The sequence below is a fragment of the Scardinius erythrophthalmus genome, assembly GCF_964197995.2.
Source record: "Scardinius erythrophthalmus genome assembly, chromosome: 11".
Taxonomy (NCBI): domain Eukaryota; kingdom Metazoa; phylum Chordata; class Actinopteri; order Cypriniformes; family Leuciscidae; genus Scardinius; species Scardinius erythrophthalmus.
This window is the reverse complement of record NC_138231.1, coordinates 37908416-37916304: the sequence shown is the minus strand read 5'-3', so window position 1 is coordinate 37916304 and position 7889 is coordinate 37908416. Positions and strand designations below refer to the sequence as shown.

The 7889-nt window shown below is 42.9% G+C and overlaps 1 protein-coding gene across 7 annotated transcripts in view; it reads left to right on the top strand.

The window, feature by feature from the left end:
* asb2a.1 (ankyrin repeat and SOCS box containing 2a, tandem duplicate 1) overlaps positions 1-7889 on the top strand; it is a 29079-nt gene continuing 21190 nt past the window's right edge. For 6 of the 7 annotated variants that reach the window (XM_081377840.1, XM_081377839.1, XM_081377836.1 and 3 more), the window contains exon 1: positions 1-139. The gene's annotated coding sequence lies outside the window, so the exon portion shown is untranslated. Of the gene's footprint in view, positions 140-7019; positions 7128-7889 lie in introns of those variants that run through there. The other variant, XM_081377835.1, reaches the window with a different exon arrangement.

Here is a 7889-nt window from a genome sequence, read left to right as displayed (position 1 = left end):
ACAGTCAAATCCCTCTCTGCAGAGAACTAAACAAGTCCCAGTGCAAGCGTCGAGTGCGACACTGGGGAACAACGACAAAAAAACTTCTCTGTTTGGAAATCTGACCGAGTTAAGGAAGGGGAAAAACGTTTTTTAGGGGGTAAGCTTTTTTATTTGTTGTTTGCTTTGGATTGTTATATATCTTATTGTGTTAAGATATATAGACTTAACATGGTTAGTTCACCCAAAAATGAAACTTTCTTTCTTCTATAAAAGATATTTTGAGAAATCTATTAAGTTTGAATGTGTGTACAAATTAAACGTTTTTTCATGTCCACAATGCTTTGTTGCTGTATTCTCACAGCAACTAAATGCTTGCTGCTTCTGTTTAGCCTAAATGCTTTATAATTTATTTCTGCATGGAATGCAAAACTGTAAAACACGACGCTTGGTTTTAATACTTGTTTTATACAGTTACATTCATTTCAATGCTATAAAAACACTCTGCTAATTAGTTTACGACATTAGCGGTAATGAATGTGCCATTGGAGCAGGGGGCATGCATGCATGACTCTGAACTCATGCGCAGCAAAGACCCTTTAAGACAAGTCATTTCACTCGACAGCCAACTTTGAAATGCCTCTCAGGCAGAAGTTATGCAAGGACAACTCCTATCTCTTTGAATGGGGAAACCAAAGCTGTTCTCCAAAGCTGTTCAAAAAGCTTTTTTTTTTTTTTTTTTTTTTTTTAAGCTATTTAAATATTTGAAAGGTCTCATAAATTTAGTTTCTTAGCAAATATTCGCAAAACACGCCGCAAATAGAAAAATCTGACATTCTCTGGAGTGCAAACACAAATACGCACCATTTTCTACAAATCTTTTTCAACAATATGATATTATTACAGTATTAACTGAGTGTGCTCTTGCTTTCGTTTGAGGAAACCTGGCAAACTGCCTTGACAGTATTAATTACCGCTCTTGATATAGTGCCCACATAGCAATTTTTCTCTGGCCCAACTCCTGTCCACACAACCAGCTTTTGCTCGGCCCACATACAGCAATGAATTATGGTCCTTGGGTGGCCCAGATCTCAATACAAGACAAGAGCCATGCATTAACTAGCCCTGGACTGGGCCAGAACAAGTTTTAATATTGGTACCGATTCACAGTCTTTAACCAGAAACCCCAAAACTGAGCCACACCTCTGCCTTATCTAGCCCAATAAAACACAGAATCTAAAAACATTTATTTTTATATATAAAATCAAGCCTGGATGAGGAGGCTCAGGTGGAGGACGAGAGTCCGGGAGAAGGATCAAACAGAAAGTCCAGGGTGGTGCAGGTGGTGTGATCCAGGGAATGGCCTTGAGCAGGGACAGATGGGAGGCGAGCCAGGCCACAGCCAGAACTGTGATCCATGGCGGTGTCGCTGGAGGGAGGAGCCGTAGTGGAGAGAGTTCTGACGCCACCTTAGGAACGAGCAGTGGTGACTGTGACATTGGAGAAGAAGTCCACCATGCAGACGAAGATGCCCAAAGACCTTGGCGCCAGTGACGGAGCCACAGTGATTACTACCACTTTGTGATTACTAAAAATGAAGTGACGTGATGATGAGGTCAAAAGTTCAGTGTTTAATCCAATAGGTGCAACTGGTATTTACAGTGAAAATCCAAAGAAGAGAAAAAAAAAAACTAATCAAACAAAAATAAATAAAATAAACTGTTTAAAGTTATCTGCACACAAAATTTGGCTATACCAGTAAATCGGCCCAAAAACAGAGCAATAACTCCCAAACACTCACTCTACGAGCCTCCTAATCACACTGAGGCGCCTTCTTAAAAAGGCTAAGCCCCTTCTACTTGGACCAAACCATTTGGTAATTAAAGATAATAAATGACATTTAAAGAAGACAAATCAAAATAGATTTAACAGTAACAAAGAGATAAACAGTTTGAATAATATAAAAATATATAAACATTGAAAACAAAACAACTCAATTAATTATTAATGTTGAACAACGTTTATCAAAGAATCAAACAGAACTCCAATCTCCCCCTCACACATGACAACAATTAACTGTGCCTATTGGCGGGAAAGAGACATTCAAAATGGTGGCAGTTCCTGTGACCGGGTTTCGTCTGTTTGGTAAAGTAAAATGTTCCTATACATAAGTATGACAATTTATTATTATGTAAGAGGTTAATTGAAATCAATAAACATATAACATGGTTACCGGTCTTGTTTGAGTTCTTTACAATATATAAATCAACAACGAGAAATTAATAACTCAGTAAATGAAAAAAAAAAGGCATGGTGAAGACAGGTACAACACGAAACAATACACAATCAGTGACACACATATATCTGCGTTAACTGGTGTAAAACTGCGCAAAACAGATAGTGTGTTAAGATGTTAGTGTGAAAGTGTCTGTATGTATGCATTTTCTCAGTTCAGTGTCATACTAAGAGTCTTTTCCAAAATAAGAGTCTCTAGTCACAGATCCTCACTGTGACATTTCCCCCTCCCTCTCCAGACACCGCCTATGGTGTCCTCGAGAGAAAGTCTGCAGTGTAATTTTGTGACCCTGATCTGTACAGCACCTCAAAGTCAAATGGCTGCATGGCCAGAAACCACCTAGTAATGCGAGCATTTGTGTCTCTCATGCGGCCTAACCAGGCCAATGCTCGGTGGTCAGTTTCCAACCGGAATTTTCGTCCAAGCAAATAGTACCTTAAAGAGTCCAGGGCCCACTTAACAGCAAGGCACTCCTTTTCCACAGTGGAATAGTTTACCTCTCTGGGCAGGAGTTTCCTACTAATGTACACAACTGGCTTGAGTTGACCTTCTTCCTCTTGAAGGAGTACAGCACCAATGCCACGTTGTGAGGCATCAGTCTGCACTGTGAAGAGTTTCCCAAAATCAGGACTCTGCAGAACTGGTTCCTGACATAATGCATCCTTTAAGTCTTTAAAGGCCTTTTCACAGTCCTCCGTCCACACTACATTGTTGGGCTGGCTCTTTTTTGTCAAATTTGTTAGGGTTATTGCCCTGGCTGAGAAATTTGGAATAAATTTCCTATACCAGCCAACAAGTCCAAGAAACGCTCTAACCTGCTTCTTTGTCACAGGCCTTCCTGCTCCTTTAACGGCCTCCACCTTCCCCACCTGAGGTCGGATCACACCGTGTCCCAGTACGAATCCAAGATATTGGGTTTCTGGTTTGGCGAGGGCACATTTATCAGGACGGATGGTTAGTCCTGCAGCTTTGATGCAATTCAACACCTCCCTAAGTTGCTCCAGATGCTCTTCCCAGCTTTGGCTGAAGATTATGATGTCGTCAAGGTAAGCTGCAGCATAGTCCTCTGTACCATGGAGGATTTTATCCATCATCCTTTGAAATGTTGCCGCGGCCCCGTGGAGCCCGAAAGGAAGGACTCGGAACTGAAAGTGGCCAAAGGGAGTTCTGAAGGCAGTAAGCTCCTTACATGCTGGTTTCAGCGGTACCTGCCAATATCCCTTGCAGAGATCCAGCGTACTCAGGTACTTCGCCCTTCCCAGCCTCTCCACCAGTTCATCCACCCGTGGCATTGGATAAGGATCAAATTTACTTACGCTGTTCAGCTTCCTGAAGTCTAAGCAGAACCGCAGGGTACCATCTTTCTTCGGCACCAGCACTATGGGACTGCTCCATTCACTTGACGATGGCTCAGTAACACCCAGTTGTTTCATGGTTTGTAATTCCTCTTTCTTAACAGATAGTAATTTCTCTGGGACACGATACACCGACTGACGGACAGGTTTAGGGTCCGTGAGGATGATAGAATGTTCGACCAAGCCTGTTCTGCCAGGGGTATCCATGAACAGATGTTCAGGTATACATTCCCATAGTTGATGTCTTTGCTCTTCACTCAGGTGCTGCAAATTCAATTTGCTGTCACTGCGACAGGTCGGTAAATACTGTTCTTCTACTTCCTCTTCACCCTCTATGGCTCTCACCAGCATAGTAATGTCATTGCTCTCCTCTGCTTGGCCTGGAGTTCGATGCGTATGCCATTTTTTCAGCATGTTCACATGAAATTATTGCAGAGGCTGGTTTCTTGAGGGGATTTCGATCTGATAGGTCACCGGACCTACCTTCTTCTTTATCTGGTATGGGCCTTGCCACTTCGCTAACAGCTTATTGTCTGCTTATACAGGAGTTCATGTTTCAACACAAAAGCATCCTCAAGTAATACATCAGAGTCTTTCTTCTTCTTAACCTGATCAAAACATGTGGCTAGGGTTGGGTCTTCCCTCTGCAGCTGGGCTAGACCATTCGGAATCACAATGTCTGACTCACATAACTCAGGTTCAGCAATATCCTCGTTAGCCTGTTCTGAGGTGCCCATCAAGTCTGTTACCCAATCTCTACGCTGTTGCAACCTGTTGTCTTCTGTTGTTCCTGACTCAGTCTCAATATCAGCTGAACAAAAAGGCAAGGTTTGTAAGGGATCGTCTAGGTCTGGGTTGTGTGTTGTCTGCACTGCCTGCTTTGACTGAGCCCTTGTCACTACCCCACACCATTCTGTGTCCTGCAGTAATTCAGCCAACACTGGCATATCTGTGCCAAGGAGGATGGGATAGGGCAGAGTCTTAGCAATTCCAACCTTCATCAGATAAGACTGATTCAAGACTTCAATATACACTTCTGCAGTAGGCAATGGAGTGTTGTCACCATGTACACAACAAACAGTAACTGTTTCTGTGTCATTCCAGTCTTGTCTGGGCACAAATCTGCTCTGCACTAGCGTATATGTACAACCAGTATCTACCAAGGCTAAAACTGGTCTACCATTTAACAAGACAGATCTAATTGGCTGTGAGTTGCATTTCATGGGGGATGACTGAACTGAATGAGGAACATAACAAAGGCTTGCCGTTTTCGGTTTCTTCAGGGGGCAAAGAGGTCTAGTATGGCCTGGCTGTCCACAATGATAACAGACAACATCCTCCTTAACTACACTTTGTGAAGTTACATGCGGAGTAGTGGCTTTACTTTGTGTGAGTCTTAGGATTCTATCTTGAGAGTTTGAACAGCTCCCCAACCCCTCAGACTTACCCCTGGCCGAAGGGAGGATCCCTGCATAGCGGAAGTTTCCTGCTCCTTTACGGGCTGTGATATATGCCTCTGCTAGTCTTGCAGCCTCAGCAGCAGTCGTTGGATCACGCTCCTTGACCCAAGTCCTCACGTCTGGGTACAAGACCCGTAAGAACTGTTCCAGAACAAGGGCCTCCATAATATCCTCTTTATTGCTGCTGGAATAGTGCACCCACTTGCAAAAAAGGTCCTTCAGTCTGATGTAAAGCTCCTGTGGCGACTCGTCGACCGGGGTATTTAGGCTACGGAACCTCAGTCTATAAGTTTCAGCATTGATTTCATACTTTTTCAGTATTGCTGTCTTTACAACATCATAGTCTTGTGTATGTGAAGGGTCCATTGCAACAAACGCAGCTCTGGCCTTACCAGTTAGCAACGGTATAAGGTGAATGGCCCAGTCTTCTTTAGGCCACTGGTACACCTCTGCCAGTCTCTCAAATGTCAGCAAATAGTGCTCAATATCATCGGAGTCCTCCAGTCTCGCAAGCCGTGGCTCCTGGTCTATCACCCTTGGTGCTGGTTTGTCGGAAACTGCTCCATGACTGATACGTTCCATGTCAAGTTGCATCTGTGTGACATGGTGACTGAGCACTTTAAAATTTTGTTCTCGTCGGACTGTCTCTCTTTCTTGTCGATCGTCTCGATCCTTTTGATATTCCATAAAGGACTTGAACATCTGCGCGAGAGCAGTAACAGCAGTATCAGCTCCAGCCCCAGAAACCATTGTAGACTTCACTCCTTCATCTGGATCCTCCTCCACTTCACTCTGTTCCACATCCGGCCTTGTGCTCTCATCAGGCTGATTCCTTGTCTTTGGTGGCATTGCATAAAAACAAGATTGTCCACGTCACCTCAGCGGTACAAAAAACTTCTGACACCAACTGTAACAGAGACAGGGGTGCCACAAAGAGGCCCCAACAGCAGCAGCACCACTGCTCTGTATGTACCGGCAGATGGAGGCGAAAAAATGAAGTGACGTGATGATGAGGTCAAAAGTTCAGTGTTTAATCCAATAGGTGCAACTGGTATTTACAGTGAAAATCCAAAGAAGAGAAAAAAAAAAAACTAATCAAACAAAAATAAATAAAATAAACTGTTTAAAGTTATCTGCACACAAAATTTGGCTATACCAGTAAATCGGCCCAAAAACAGAGCAATAACTCCCAAACACTCACTCTACGAGCCTCCTAATCACACTGAGGCGCCTTCTTAAAAAGGCTAAGCCCCTTCTACTTGGACCAAACCATTTGTTAATTAAAGATAATAAATGACATTTAAAGAAGACAAATCAAAATAGATTTAACAGTAACAAAGAGATAAACAGTTTGAATAATATAAAAATATATAAACATTGAAAACAAAACAACTCAATTAATTATTAATGTTGAACAACGTTTATCAAAGAATCAAACAGAACTCCAATCTCCCCCTCACACATGACAACAATTAACTGTGCCTATTGGCGGGAAAGAGACATTCAAAATGGTGGCAGTTCCTGTGACCGGGTTTCGTCTGTTTGGTAAAGTAAAATGTTCCTATACGTAAGTATGACAATTTATTATTATGTAAGAGGTTAATTGAAATCAATAAACATATAACATGGTTACCGGTCTTGTTTGAGTTCTTTACAATATATAAATCAACAACGAGAAATTAATAACTCAGTAAATGAAAAAAAAAAAGGCATGGTGAAGACAGGTACAACACGAAACAATACACAATCAGTGACACACATATATCTGCGTTAACTGGTGTAAAACTGCGCAAAACAGATAGTGTGTTAAGATGTTAGTGTGAAAGTGTCTGTATGTATGCATTTTCTCAGTTCAGTGTCATACTAAGAGTCTTTTCCAAAATAAGAGTCTCTAGTCACAGATCCTCACTGTGACAACAGGGATTGACAGAACACATCAAATCCATTGTAGCAGTTTGGAGAGGAGGTGGAAGAGGGAGGCTGGGGGGGCCAACAGGTCTGATGAAGATGATTCGGATTCAGGCAGAATCAAAGGAGGTAGGGAATCCTCTTTTTTTAAACGCTAAACAAATGTTCATTAAGTCCAGTAGATGCTCACTCTCAGTGGCGGAAGGGTTGGGGGTGCTCACTTCCATACACTCGTATTCCAAAAGGACTCCCACGGCAATGGATGGTGCAGTCGGGTCACACACCTGACCTGGTCAGACACACACAGCTAAGGTGATGTTCTGCTCGGTCGCTTCCGTTGGCGCTGGCTCACACATCATGGCTGAGGCGGACTCGTTGTCTGTGGTGGGCTCGTGCTGCTGCTCCTCGCAGTGGGACGGTATCTGACTGGGCACTGGATCTGGAATGGGGCTGGCGTCGTCGTGAGCTGGTCTGATGGTCAGTGATAATCCACAGGATACCAGCACCAACTCCACATTCTCAGTGAAGCTCCCTCGAGGACCCTCCCCAGACAACTGAGCCTTTATCACAATGTTGAGTCCCACGAAAAGGAAAGAACAAAGGCAGTTGTCAGGGAAGTTCAACTGATGAGCAAGGTCGAGGAAGTCTTCCATATGTGCCTCGAGGGAGGGATCTCCATGCTCAAGGCACAATAACTGAAATGAGGGAGAATCCACGATGAGAGAAAAAAAAAAAAAATCACAAAAACACACAAGATGAGGGTAAAATATTATTTAAACAGATATCACCACGTAAACCACGTAAATTCTAGGTCGTGTCTTATATCACAGTTGTGTAGTAGCAAGCATATGAAGGTTCAAGTTCAAAACAGTGTTTAATAACATCCACAAC